Genomic DNA, 15290 nt, shown 5'->3' with positions numbered 1-15290 from the left:
AGAAATCACAAGCATGTTTGGGGTGCAGAGTCCTGGGGTGTAGGGGTTGAGATTATGTGGAGGAGGAAGGACAATGTTGTAGCTATTGCTTCTGCACCATGCTGTTTTTTTCTCCCCTTCAGTCTCAGATACCCCCTGCCCTCTACCTGTTTCCAAGCATTGAAGTTCAGGAGCAATCTAATGTCCTTTGTCCTAAGGACAAGAATGTCTGACAAGGTCAATCTCCATGTTGCCTGTAAGCATCAAGCCCAAATGAGCCCTGGGGACCAGTGCACCTGTTCTCCTCTTGCACCTTCTCTGGGGCCTTTGCCAGACACCAGGAGCCTGAGCAGTCAAGGGCCATGGTTCTGTTTTTCAAGGGCCGGCCTGCAGCACCAGTCAGTCCAGCAGAGCAACCCTCCCACCCACACATATCAGTGGCTTCAGGAAATTACTGTTTGTTGCTGAGACCAAGTTCAACGCACATCAGGAGCCCTCTGGGTTAGTTTCCACACACAGCCTTGGGGATCCAGACCGCCACTTCCATCTGCCACTGACCTGCACCAAGACCTTGGCCATATTATTTCTCTCCGGTGACTTCAGACTCCTCAGAAGACAGAGCCAACAGTCCTTTCCCCCTCACCAAATAAGGTTATCCTATCTGTGAAGCGACAATTATAAAATCCATTCACTTGTATTAAATCCTTACTATGCCAAAGACATTAGGCTTGCTGTCTTATAAGAATGATTTCATTCAATCCTTAAACATTGTCACATGTTTGTTCTCTTACCCTTATGGTCATTCAGTGGCCTTCTTTCTAACATTAGTCTGTGAAATACCAGGGGCTTTCAAAAAAGCCAAAAGAAGAAGAAAAAAGAAACAAACTCTGCATGGCTTCAAAAAATATTCGCAGCTAAGTAAATCCATCTTTTAATTCCATTTTCTATGAGCTTTTTCAAATGCTATCATGGAATTATAGGAGCATATTCAGTGACCATATTAAGCAGGCTCTCTTTTCTGGAGCTTGTACTTGCTGTCCCCCCTTTCAGGATGACTCTGCCCAGGTGTGAGCCCAGTACTGCCCTGCTTTGGCCCGGGGGTCCAGCGGCACAACCTCTTATCAGAGACCATGCTGCTGTGTGCTCTATGTACCTACAGGGTCACCTATTCCCACCATCCTTCTTGACTTCTTTTATTCTCTTTATTTTACTGCTCATGACAGTGTCTTATCTATTTTTTTTTAAGCAAGATTTATTTTATTTATTTGGAAGGCAAAGTTACAGAGAGAGACAGAGAGAAAGAGGTTCCATCTGCTGGTTCACTCCCAGGATAGCTGCAATGGCTGGTGTGGGAACCAGAAGCTTCTTCCGGATCTCCCACATGGGTGCAGGTGTGTTAACAGGGAATTGATCAGAAGTGGAGCAACAAGGACTTGAACTGGTGCCCATGTGGAATGCCAGAATACAAGCAGGAACCTAACCCTCTAGGCCATAATGTTGGTCCTTCACGTTGTGTTTTTGTGTGTGATCAGGCCTTGGTCTCTGCAGCTGCCTTGTCTGTGGATTCAACTGTTGGTCAAGCAAGGCCCATGATGAGTATGTCTGTACTACACATGTGCCAGATTTTTTTTTTCCTCATCATGTTCCTTCAACAATACAACTATGTATATAGTGCTTACATTATGTTAGGTACTATAGGTAACCTAGAGACCATTTACAGTATATGGGAGATTTTGCCCAGGTTATATGCTAATACAGTGTCATTTTATATAACAGACTTCAGCAGTATGGGGTCCACAGGGGAGGCCAGAACCACGCTCATAAATTAAAAATCAACACTACTTACTACCAGTGTGTCCCCCCCCCCACCAACTCTGAACTCCACGAAAGCAAGGACTTTGCTTGAAGTGGACCTTGCAGTCTTTTCAGTGTCTGAAACAGGGCTTAGCACACAGCGGATGCAGCACACAGTAGGTGTTCCTTTTGATGTTTGTGATATTTAGGAGACACAATCCCTGGGCTGCAAATGCCTGTAGGAAAACGACCCTGCGCTGCTTTTCTTTGTAGCAGAGCTGTTCCCAGGTTACATCTGCAGGCGACTGAGAGAGAGCAGCCACTCGACGCTCGCTCAGGGTGAGGAAATCGACCAGCTGCAACCTGTCAGCTCTCTCCTGTGGAAAGGTTCGAGCAGACGCGTGCTGCCTCTCCGCCGATGCCCAGGCGCCCCGGTGGCCGTGCAGGCTTTAATCAAGTTATCAGATGGCGTCTGCGTCTCCTGGCTTCTGTCACTCCTGAATGAGAAGAAAAACTGTGCAGACAAATTTCTAGCAGCAGGAAGTTGGGACTCTCCTGCGCGGCGGCCTGAAAAGCACCTGCAGTTAGCTCTCAGCCTCCCTCCTGTTCCTGCTGGGAGCTGGCTTGTGCCGCCAGCTTCCGGATTGAAGGATTCTCCGCTCGCTCGCTTCCAGTAACCGCCCCCGCCCCCGCCGCGCCTCTCTGAGTTACTGCTCCTCCGGCGCCAGCGCAATGGCCATTCCGGATCCCAGGACACCTGGGTTTTCCTGAGTTGCTGTGGTCAAAGCAGAAGGGATGAATTAATCCCCACCAGCCAAGCCTGTCCTTGGTCAGGTCCTCGGGCTAATGGATGCTCGACTGAGTACCAGGAGAGATCGCTTTGAAATACAAGAGCCCTCCTGGAAGGAAGGGCCATGCTGGCCTCTCTATATGCCCAAACATATTTCCCTGGTAACTAAAACGAGCAAAACCAGAAAATCCTTTCCCATCTGAAAAGAGCTTCAGCCCTTCCTGAAAGAATTTTGCTGGAGAAAAAGAGCTGAGATGATCAAAATACTGGAAAAGTTTAATGCCATAAATCTGATTAATTTACACTGTGACACTTTGAACAAAAACGTGGAGGGGTCAGTCTTGCCTGTGTCTGACCTTTCACCTCTAGCCGCGGCCATCCCTGTGGGGGCTGGAGTGCCTTGCACAGCTTCCTGCTGCTCTCCACAATGAGGCTGGACACAGCTCTCAACGTGATGGAGAACATGTCCAGAGCCAGCCCCCTTTGTCCTTTCTGCCTGCGGAGTGGAAACTTTCCAGGCCAGCACCTGTACGGAGAGAGCTCCCCCTAGAACGCATTGCGATGCCCTGACTCTACTTTCCGAGGAAGTGAAAAGGAGTTCGCTCTTGGCCTTTCAACCTAAAGGCACCAGGCGACTGCCTCACTCTGTAAAAAAAAAAAAAAAAAAGGCGTAACAGCATAGGTCTCTGGCACAGGACACCCTTAACGCTTGCTTGCTCACAGGGTGAGTGACTGAATCACCTTCTGGGGAAGCCCTCTCTGCAAAGATGCATCCTAGGACAGAAACTAGAGAGTTTCCAGATTGAAAAAACCCAGAGGATGCTGTTCACAGCTGTCATTTAAACCTCATCAGTGTGCGTCAGGGATGGAAACAGATGAGCCTCCTTCAGCTAACCACATCCATCTCTGATGGAGCAAGAGTGTGTAGACCCGGTAACTCTGGGGTCCTACGTCCCAGAAGGGGGATGCTGTGAGGTTCCCCTGCTCCTGCATACTGCTGTATGGTGTTGCCAGCAACCATCGCAGGTTCCCGGAGTACAGCCGTGGGGGGCGGGGGGGAGAACAGTGAATGGAATGGCCCCGGAAGCATGCGCGTGGCCAAGCGGTGTAGCTGCGGCATTTACCGTTTGTTCAACAGTCATCTCCAGATGGACTTCCCCCGCACTTGTAAAGTCACGTTTCTCCCTGTCCAATCTGGAGGCACCTCATTTTGCTGATTCAGCGCTTCACACGCCTGGCAGAGGCAGCTCCACACAGCTGGCAGACATGGGAGCTTGGAAACGCTCCCCAGATCAATCGACTTCAACTCCCCGCAGATTTACGATAGCAGCAGATGGGCCCAGGTGGGCTCCTGTGAGAATCCCAGGCAGGCCCAGTTCTATCTGCACCCGAAACGGTGTCTAGGCAGGAGGCTGGGACATACTTACCCTTCTCAACTCACTTGGAAACTGCTTCAAGTGTGAAAGGAATTTATGGCCACTGAAAGGTCTACAATGGGCAGGCCAGAGACTGGGAAAGGATCAGGAAGAGAGAGGGAAAGCAGGGGAAGAGAGGAAGAGGGAAAGGAAAGGAAAGTGAACACAAGAAAGCAAGGAAGGAGGAGGCACTTAGAGCATGTGTGTTGAATCAGCTCAGAGCATGATTCTGCCATATCAGCCTGGTCTCCCCAGCTGGACACTGGAGCCCGGTCTCAGGAGAGTTGATGGCCTGACAGGTTACCACCAAGGTCAGTCAAAAGTAAGACATAGTAACAAGTCTGCGTGTGTTAGCCCAAGGGGGCTCCTTAGTCATAGTCTGATATGAGGTATGACCCGGCAGGTGGATTATCTGCTGTAGGTGGTGATTTTTTTGCTGTCCAGATCCATTTTACATGGAGGCCCAAGACAAACCAGATCACAGTACTCCAGGCATGGCCGAAGTGGGAAGGAGAGATGGCCAGGAGGTCTGCCCCAAGGGACTTCCCCCACTTTGTCCCATCCACACCCCAGTTCCTCTCCGCTGCCCTACAGCAGGCTTGAAGAGCCTCTCCAAGGTCCATGTTGGCAGAAGGCCCCTAGAGTTTTAACTTCGGGAAGGGCCTGGGATCAGAACCAAAGCTCCTGTCCTCAGCCACGTGCTTCCCCTTGGACCAGGCCAGCTGTGTGTCTGGGAACCATGGCTTGCTGCTTCTCCAGAAGAGGAATGGAGGTTGCCACTGTTCTAGGAGGAGCACTAGGAGGCAAGCCCAGGGCTCGTGTCCTTCCCCAGCCTGCCCGGGCACACATCTGCAGGCTGCAGCTGGAGCATACACTGTGCACTCGGCTGAAGTGTCGTCACACTCCCTCAAGGCCCCGACTCAGACATCATCTGGGGGCCATATGTCTGGCGTCTCAGAGATTTCATTGTACGTTGATAATACCAACAATGTAATAAGGGGAAAACTGAATTCAGTTATGCATCCTGTGCCTATTTGGGGGTTTGATTGCGATTTCTTGAGATTATTTTAAACAGCAAAATAAAAGAGAATAACACAACAGCAGAACACATTATTTTCCAACCAACTTCCAGCTTGATGTCAATGTTAGGCATCTCCTACACAGAAGATTCTGAACACATTCGCATGTGTTGATAGAGAGATCATTTGGATAACTCAGTAGGATTTGAACAGAGGGAAAGCAGGAACAGAAGAAATTCCCTGGCTCTCAGCAATCATTTCTTTGGAAGATCATCCAGACGTCCAATTGAATACCAGATGTTGGCATATGGAGAGACCCTGAGTTGACAGTTTGGCAGGGAATATAAAGAAACCACAAATGGCATCAAAACAAATGTTCTAGAAAATACTGTTGCAGTGACCAATTGCAGAATAGTAGACCAGTTGTAGAATGTTAGAAAAACCACAGTTGATCACCCATGGAGCTTGGGTGATGTAGAGTGCAGTCTGGGCCTAAGAAGGTTCCGGAAGGGTATCTGAGGGTGAGGAAAGAGAAAATTCTTTGGTGAATTCCGCAAGGCAGCCAGTGGTGGGGGAAGCAGGCCAGAGAGTCAGGCTGGCCCTGTGATGTGGCTGCAGGGCTAAGAGGAAATGGCTCTCCCAACCTGCTATTACAGGAGCTGTGGTTGGGCCCATCCTGATGGCTTGGCCCTGGCTGGCAGAGAACACAGGAAGCTGGCTGACCTCAGCCATTAGGCCAAGCGGGAATAGACAGTTCTCCAAGTGCTGGCCCTGGGACATACCACTGCAAACTCATTATGGCAGCTGCCTGTTTGGGCTCACACAATCCTTTCCCAGCTAGAGAGAGGGCTGCTTTTCATTCTCTTTCTCTGGCTAGAAATGCATTTGTTCACGGGCAGTGAAAAAACACAGATCTTATGTTGACAAGTGAGTGCACACAAGTGCCCCACACCCCAACTAAGACACAAAGCACTTCATCATTTCAGGCACTTGTTGTGTGTACCCTCCAGAGCAGTGTGCATGAGTGGGGAGCAGACTCTGCTCTGACTTCAGCTTCCTGTTTCTGCAACTTGGATTTGTGATTCTAGCACCTTCTATAAATGGAATCCTATCATGTATCCTTTTTGTGCCTGGCTTATTTCATCCAGTTTGGTTCTGAGATACAAGCAAGTTACATGGATCTGTAGTAGCATTCTTATTTATTTCAGAGTAGAATTCAATTATATGGTCATGTCATGTTGTGTGGGTTGTTCATACACTAATGTTGAACATCTGGGATATACCCAGTCTTTAGCCATTGTGGATTAAAACTGTGATGAATATTTTTACATAAGTCACTGAGTGGTCAGAATACGTTATTCCTCTTGGGTAGATAACCAGCAGTGGAATTGCTGAACTATAAGGTAGATGTATCTCTGTTTTGTAAAAGCAATGACCAAATGGGTCTCCAACATCATGTAAAAGTCCACACTGAAAGTGTGGTTTTGGGGTAGGCATTTGGCCAAGCAGCTGATATTCGCTTGGGATGCGCACATCCGAAGCTTAAATCCCAGCCTTGCTCCTGAACCCAGCTTCCTGCCAGTGTGCACTGTACAGGAGCAGCAGGCACTGGCTCAAGCACTTGGCTCTCCATCTCCGCCTGGGAGGCCTGGATTGAGTGTCTGCTTCCTGGCTTCAGCCCGGCTGAGTCCCAGCTGTTGTGAACATTTGGGGCTTACACTAGAGGGTGGGGACTCTGTTTACCTACTTCTATTTCCCAGTCTCTGTCTCCCTGCCTTTCTTTGCTCCTCAAATAACTACAAGTAAATACTTTGAAAAATTGTGAAGAGCAAGGCAGTTCCACTGATGAGAAGGCTATGGGACAGTGCAGTGGTGGACACACTCATCTAGGAATTGTGACATCTGAGTTACATTTCCACTCCAGTCTGCTGTCCTTTTCCCCTGTCCTGTGACATGATTGAATAGACGTTTAAGAGTTTTTCTTACTCTATTGTGACATAATGAGTATCCCACTTCATCCCTTTCTCTGAAAGCAAAAACACATTGACAATTACTTCTTTAAAAGTCGTGCTCTGCTTTGCAACCTATTAGCAGTTGTTCTGTCATAAAACAACTTTAAGCTGAACTTCAGTTACTCAAAGCTACATGTAGTAGAAAATCTAATTCTGATTGATTTAAATCAATGAAGAGGATTTAGTGGCTCATGGAGATTTATGGGCACAAGACTATACCAGTCAGCCAGTCAATGAACCATTTTACTCACCAGCCCTCCGATGACAATGGCGTGACACCAGTTTCCACTTAAGTATGTGGCGGCGGGGAGGCAATGGATGCTTGGTAGGCAATCAGTGTCCACACAGAGTACTTTGTCACAGATAAAGAAATTTATCATTGTCCACACCAGGGGTTAATAGAATCTTAAGGATTACCTAGAAGATTCAGAAGCAAGAGCGATTTGGAAAGTGTGGCAGGTTAAATAGGATCACAAATACTTTGGAACTCTTCCCATCAAATGGTAGAGTCCGTCTCCCCACCTATCTTAATCCTGGGCTGTCCCTCCTTGGACCAATAGAATGTGGCAAAAACAGTATTGTGTGTGCTCCACAGCCCAGACCTGAAGTCTCCTAATGTCCACTTCCAAGGGGACTTCAAAAAGGTCATACAAAAATGAAATTTAAAGATGTTTATTTTCTTGCAAAAAAAAATTTGAAATCCACACAAGGTATTTTTTTTTTCATATAATAGGCATTTCCCATAACCTTTTTGAAGGTCTTTTGTATCAGAAAACTCGGGCTAGCTGACTGGGTGACACAAGACCACACAGAGGGAGACCAGCTGCAGATCTGCCTCACGATCCTCCGGCTCTAGGCAGCTGTCACGTGACTGTGGTGATGCAACTGACTTAAAGCAAGACCAATAGAAGAGGGTGTGGCCAACCTCAGCCAAACAACAGATCTTGAGGGGTCATAAGTCATCGTAATCGTACGCTACCAGTTTGGAATGGTTTCTTGTAGAGCAGTAGACGAGTGAGCCAGGAAGGATCTGTAAAATTCTTCTCTGCAGAGCCTCTCAGATCCACTCCATTGCTGAGGGGTGAGGTAGCCTCTTCTGATGTTGGAGAGCACTAGTAGGATGTTTTCCTGTGTACTAGCAGATTTGGCCTCACTGATGCTTTCCCATTCAGCTGTATTAATCAGATTTTTTTTTTTTTTTTTAGTTTTAACTCAATTACCAAAGAGGATCCACCTTAGGAGGGAAGAAGGTTTAGTTGGTTTGCAGTTTAGTGGTCCACAGTCCAAGATCCAGAGAACCCATAATTCTGGGCTCCGGTGCAGGTTGTATAGGGCAGCAATCACAAAGCAAGCCAGGAAACAGAGACAGGCACAGGAAGCAGACTCTTCCTCCATGCTCTGTGGGATCTCTCCTTATAAGGTCACCGGGAGTAGATCATGAGACTCTAACCTGGCGACCTAACCTAATCCAACCACTTCCCAAAGACCCCCGCCTCCACCTTCAGATGCCATCATTGCACAAAGCCTCTACCCTCTTCCAGCAACTGCTAGCATTCATCCCTTCATCATTAGCATGAAATTTGGGGGTGTAAAATGTTTCATGAGTTTAGGGAGCCAAATCCTGTTCAATCCATAGCATAGGGCTCTCTAGTCACTGGAGTCCCAGAGAACAAGCAGAACCCTTCTGTTTATTTGCAGTCACTCACCTACCCATGAGACATCATCTTTCTACAAGCCAAACAGCTCTAGATACCAAACCTTTTGTTTGCAGGTGGAAGCATAATGGTGAGCCTAGAAGGCAATGACCAAAGGATGTCATGAGGGTTTCATTAAATCCTGGGGCCACAGCCAGAACTTCCCCCACACTGGACACCAGGCAGTGTGGTCAGCATGAAGGTAGACATCTAAAGACAGTTTGCTGGGCTCGTGGAATGAATGGAACCTGAAAAGAGGAAGGAAGAATATTTGAGGAGGAAAGAGTCTAGAGGCTGTACGTGTGTACGTGTGTGTGTGTGTGTGTGTGTGTGTGTGTGTCTTTTAGAATGTGGCATAGAAAATACGAGGTATTGAACAAAAAAACAGGAGGGGGTATACAAAGCAGAAGAAATAGTAAGCAAAAAGGCCACCCTTATTACTTTTTAAATAATTTTATGATACAGTTCCATAGGCCCCAGGATTCCCAGTGGGCTAGGTTTGCTTAGCCCTTGCCCAGTCTGCCCCTTTCCAAAACCAACCTATATACTTGTCAATGGATGGGGCTACCTTGCCCAGCTTTCCAAATCCCTAAGACTGGAACATGTGCTAAACAGTGGGAGCCATGGCCCCATAGGAGAGTTTCCCAGGTTCCTCCGCTAGCCCACTCCCAAACCCAGGTCTCACATGCACCAGCAGGTGCTACGCCCTTGCCCAGCGTAGCCTGCCCCTCCATCTTGGCCTTGTATGAGTTGGAGGATGTTGCTGGCCAATCTGCTTTACACCCTGTTTTAGAATGCATATGCAAGTGCTGCAGCTTGGACCTGCTCAGCCTATTCTCGGCCCCAGTACGTGTGAGTGTTGGCAGATTCCATATTCACACCTAATTCAGCCCATCACCATCCAGCTCTTGAGTTAACCAGTGGGACTTGTTTTTCCACAGGGTTGAACCCATTTATCCCCCACAGACTCTACCCCCAGAGCTGGTTCTCTCACGTGCTGGTGTCATGGTCCTGCCTAATGTGACCTATCCCCTGTTCCAACATTCAATCATGTACTGGGATCTAGCTCTGATAAACAGGTCCACAGCCATAGCTTTCGTGTGGGCTGGCGTGTGGCAGTCAGTGATGCTCTGCATTAACAAGCCCATCTCAGGACTCCCATGTGGGTTTGTGGATCAATCTGATCCATACAGATCTTCAGGTCTCTCCCCTCCAAACCACCAGGTCTCAGTCCCCTCACTTACCTGCGAGTACAGTGGCCCTGTTGTTGGGTGTCCCTCAGGATTCATTCCTCACTTCCACATATAGTGGCCTTATCCATGATGTCCCTAGGCAATAATTCATCACCCCCAAGTCCCCAGGGCTCATCAGCAGGCAGCCAGCAGGCAAAACCAGAAACCCAATGGACATACTGGCTGTTCAAGTTAAGGTGGTGCTGACTGCTTTTTAAGCAGTCAGGGTAGACTGTGCCCCCCGCCACCACCACCATCAGCCAAAAGTGACCGGTGAAGCGGAAGTTCCACTTCACATGCCTGGCACACCCCTACCCTTTGATCTTGGGTTCAGAGGACTGAATTCAGCCAAGCAGGGCAGAGCTGGGATTCTCTGGCTGCTGTATCAAGATGCAGGTAGAAGCTAAGTATGGCTCGGCATATTGACTCTTCCTGTGGACTCTGTGCACTGGAGGAGCTGGGAAGGAAGCAGAGCAAGAGAGATGGTCTGGCTTCCACTATCTGGCTGGCTTCTCTCTCTCTCTCCCCTCCTGCACCTTGTCAAGCAATGCTGGACCACTGTCGCCCAGCTCTGGTCTCCCAGCCAAAGAGGAAGCATGGCTCTTGGGGCTGTGTGTTACTCACCACACTGTGCAGCCAGTTGGCAAACAGGCAAATACAGTAAGTATTCACCATCATCGCACAGAGGCTGCTCTATGACATTTTCACATGGGCTCCCTTTTCGGCTGCCTCCCTCAGTCAGTGGCCCAGGCACCACAAGCAGACCTCCAGAGTTTGAGAACCTGAGGACCAGTACCTGGAGTGCATCCTGCTGGGGTCCAGGGCACTAGGTGGATGGACATGGAAGGTGCATCTAGCACTTGCTCTTTGTGCCTTACTGATCGAGAAAGAGGGGACTTCCTTAGGTGCCTCTCCAGGCTGACCTCAGGCTTGGCAGCCCAAAGGCAGGCAGCTATGCAAAAGGAAGGCAAATCCTCGGGGCAGGGGGCCTCCACAGGGATATAGCAGCAGCATTGGGAATAATGGTGAGAGTGCTAACTCCACAGGCAGCAGGCAAAGGCCAGCCAGCCAGGAGCAGGGGTCCCACCTCACTGCCTCTCAGCCTTTGTCATAAAAAACCTTTGCGTTGGCTTCTTTTCATGTGTGGGTACTGTTATCACGAGCTCCTGCCCATCTATCAGGTGTAGGTTGCCCTGAGACCTTACAATTCCCCACTTGCCAATTATTAGTTTCAATCCCTTGGATCTGGAAGTGAGATAATAAATTAGCAAGTGATGACAACTTAAACATCGCCACCACCAACCCTCCTTGCTTTAGAAAGTGTTTCTAGTTGCTAGCTACTCAGAGACTACCACCTGTACATATGGGGAAGCAATGGAAAATGGCCCAGGGAATTGTGTGGGTCTCTGCGACTCAAATCAAAAACTAGGACGGAATTCTTTGCTCTTGGCTTCAGCTTGACTTAGCCCTGACCATGGCAGCAATTTGGAGATCTCTCTCTCTCTTTCTCTGCATTTCAAATATATTAATGCATCTTAACACAAAGAAAATATATATGAAGAAATCATGAGCCTGGGACAATGACTCAATGGCTTAATCCTTGCCTTGCATGCATCAGGCTCTCATATGGGTGCCAGTTTGTTTCCTGGTTGCTCCACTTGTCATCCAGCTCCATGGCTATGGCCTGGAAAAATCAGCAGAGGTTGGCTCAAAGCCTTGGGACTCTGCACTCATGTGGGAGACCCAGAAGAAGCTCTTGGCTCCTGTCTTCAGTTTGGTTCAGCTCTGGCTGTTGCAGCCATTGGAGGAGTGAACCAGCAGATGGAATCTCTCCCTGTTTCACCTTCTCTCTATACCTTGCCCTTCCAACAAAAACAATAAATCTTTTAAAAAGTCATTGTGAATCTTTCGATGGAAATTCCGTGACTGCTTAATGAGAGAAATAAGGGTTAAGTCAGATCTCCAAGGTCTGTGGGGGTGCAGGTGAGTGTGAACCACCAGGGAGAAAGGCCCTTGGGGTGGTCACAACCACAATGATTACAGTGTTCAGACTAGCAGACTAGAGGAATAGAAAGACAGCTTTTGTACTGAAGATGAAATGATCACTTTCCCCAAATGGCCACAATGGCTGGATCTGGACCACTCCAAAGCCAGGAGCCAAGGGCTTCTTCTGGATCTCTCATATGGGTTCAGCGGCCCAAGCACTTGAACCTTCCTCTGCTGCTTTCCCAGGCTCATTAGCAGGAAGCTGGATCAGAAGTGGAACAGCCAGGACTTGAACTAGTATCTGTATGGTATGCCAGCACTGCAGGTGGCAGCTTTACTACACCACAGCACTGACCCTGAAATACTAATTCTGAAACATTTGACCATCCCACAGTTCTGTGAGGACAAAAAGGGAGACACACTCAAATTTTAGCATCAGATCTTGTCTTGACACCCCAAAGACATAAGTATGCTCTGGAAACCAAGATTCTTGCAATGCAGAAACTGAAGACCTGAAGTGTATACGTGCATGGCTTATCCACAATCAAAGACATTTCTTTGCTTGGCTGTTCACATTGTGAGGCCTCCAATTAGAGGGCACCAAAACCCAATCTGCTTACTCCAGGCCAAGAAAGGGCTGAGCACTCTCAGGGCCTGGGGCGTGAGATGTGTGCCGAGCCTCACTACTGCCTCCACCTGCACCCACCTGATAAGGGTTAAATCAGACAAGCGTGCAGGAGCTCTGAGATCTGTGAGGGGCCCCCACGCTGCCTGTGAACCGCAGGGAGAAAGGTCGGCCCCCTTGAGGTGTTCCTCACCTTATCTTGATGGCCGGGGTATTCCGTGCCCTTTGCGTAACCCCCAAAGCCTTGAGTCTGACAGCAGACCCTGCCAAGCTGTCTCCAGGCTGCTGCCGTTACAAGTGCTTTTGCAGAGATTAGGCTGTTTGATAAACAGATAAACTTGGAGCTGGAAGGGACTTTAGAGTTTGTCCAGCTCAGCCCTTTTGACTCTTGATTTTTTTTTTTTTCCTAAACAGAAAAAGAAGTCTTGACTCAGAGAGAAGGCAAGAATTTTTCAGGGATAGCCAGTGATTTAGGTACAATGGAATGGGCACAAGAATCTAAGCTCAGGTAACCCCACACTGGCCAGCTTCTCAAATGTGCCCACAGTGTACCTGCTGCCATGAGCCACATACTTCCTCTTCTACCCACGCTCAGTGCCCTCTGCCTCGCTGTTGCTAACCCCATCCTGGGCACATCATTATTTTTACAGACCAGGGCATCTACCACACAAATGATGTGCCTCCCAACACATACATACACACACACACACACACACACACACACACACACACACACACACACACACGCATTCCCTTGCCACAGCCTCAAGGGCTGTACTTTTGCCCACCTACTCCTATACCTCAGCCTCATTCCACTTCACAGACTTGCTGTCACAGGCATGACATGACAGGGCTCAGGAGCACTGCCCAAGGGCCTAAGCGTCCCAACACCCCACTGGGAAAATATGGGTTCAATCAGCACCTTATATGCAAGACCCTGAAGGCCAGAGTGCCTGCATTCCTCCGTGGACACAGCCCCTACATTCCCATTCACTTCTGAGACCCAGCTTTATTGTTCTCACATCTACCTCTGTTCACGTCATCTCCACCTTAAAACTTCCATCCCTCCTTCTGCCATCTCCACCTTGTGATGCCCCCTTGCTCATGCTTTCTGACCAGCATCATCTTCCTCCACCTCTCTGGAGGCACCTGTCACTTTATGCTCCTATTGGCAGTAGTTGTGGGCACCTTCTCCACCGGCTGCTACCCAAGACCACCTACAGGTGACAGCTGAACCTCCTGTCTGGTCTCTGCTGTTATCCCACATTCACGTCCCATCATTTCAATTTCATGAGCTCTCACATGCCTGAGAGTGAACTCCCGCTAAGGCTTGCACACACATTCTCTGACCACTCCTACCTCCACCCACTTAGCCCTTCCCTGCTCAGCCCACCGAATACATTGATTTCACTGGTGTTCCACAAGATGCCATTCCTACACCTGCCCCATGGGCTATTGCACCCTGCAGCTCAGAGGACCCATTCACCTGCCGGGCTCTCTTTCTTATCTCCTTGAGATCTCACTTTGTTATGAAAGTCTTCCATAACTGTCCCACAGAGGAAGACAGCTCCACAGGACAGGCAGCAAGGCCAGGGAAAGGGCATCTCATGAGTCAGCAGGGACCACTGAGCCTGGAATCTGGATCCTGCAGCTCCTTCTTCAGGGAGGGTGCTGGCCAGGAGGGCGCAGTATCTATTCTTCCCAGGGCCCGAGCAGCTTCTGCTACTTGTGGGATGTGTGGTCACTGAGAGAGGGCTTCCTTTCAAAACATTCTTTTTTTCCTTCACCAGAGGAGGAAAGAGGAGGCAGGGAGCCTGGGAGGGTTGGCCTCCAAGGTCCCTTCTGAAGCAAATAATCTTTGGTGGAAACACCGAGCTTTGCAGTCCAGCCTCCCCATGCCCACCCCGGGGCAGAGCCAAGAAATGTGAGGGCTAAAACAGACGATTCTGTAGGCCCTTTGGGGAGAAAAAGAATGCAAAAACTTCCCACAGAGGATGAGGTATAAACATGGATATTGATTTAGAAAGTTGGAAAATATCATAAGTGTCTTAAAAATCCAGGCAATAATTTGGGATTTTTAGCAATAACTTAGCCCACCTTTGTAATACTTTTTTTTTAACTTTAAAGTTGTAATGTTGATGATTTCTTTTAAGCATTTTTGGTTACCGCTTATAACAATATCATTCTCCATAGAGATAATAAGAAAGATAATTTACTCACTCCTTGAGTGGGATTCATTAGAATTTGCTGATTATTGAAAGCTGGGTGTATAAAATTCATGATTTCTCCCTGTATATGGTTTTCTATAGTAATCCCACAAGACTGTACCTATAAACACAGGAACTCTATTCCACACAATTCCAATTTTAAATTTATTCTATTTTTTTTTTAAAGATTTATTTATTTATTGGAAAGTCAGATATACAGAGAGGAGGAGAGACACAGAGGAAGATCTTCTGTCTGATGATTCACTCCCCAAGTGAGCGCAACAGCCAATGCTATGCCGATCCGAAGCCAGAAGCCAGAAACTTCTTCCAGGTCTCCCACACAGGTGCAGGGTCCCAAAGCTTTGGGCCGTCCTCGACTGCTTTCCCAGGCCACAAGCAGGGATGGGAAGTGGAGCTGCCAGGATTAGAATCGGCACCCATATGGGATCCCAGGCATTCAAGGCGGGGACTTTAGGCACTAGGCCACTGTGCCGGGCCCCCAATTTAAAATTTAAAAATATACTGTGTTAATAATGA

At 48.4% G+C, this 15290-nt stretch overlaps 1 long non-coding RNA gene across 1 annotated transcript; it reads right to left on the bottom strand.

Annotated features, from left to right (window-relative positions):
- Positions 1-3247: 3247 nt before the first annotated feature.
- LOC121171189 lies at positions 3248-8295 on the bottom strand. Its single transcript, XR_005886097.1, has 3 exons — positions 8230-8295; positions 7261-7426; positions 3248-5512 (listed from the first exon to the last, which is right to left on the bottom strand). It is a non-coding gene; the product is annotated as an uncharacterized LOC121171189 (long non-coding RNA).
- Between the last annotated feature and the right edge of the window lie 6995 nt (positions 8296-15290).

Source organism: Ochotona curzoniae, unplaced genomic scaffold, assembly GCF_017591425.1.
Source record: "Ochotona curzoniae isolate NIBS_2020 unplaced genomic scaffold, NIBS_Ocur_1.0 scaffold_2587, whole genome shotgun sequence".
In the NCBI taxonomy this organism is placed as follows: Eukaryota; Metazoa; Chordata; class Mammalia; order Lagomorpha; family Ochotonidae; genus Ochotona; species Ochotona curzoniae.
Note: the sequence above shows the minus strand (reverse complement) of the source record. Positions and strands in the feature narration are given on the sequence as shown.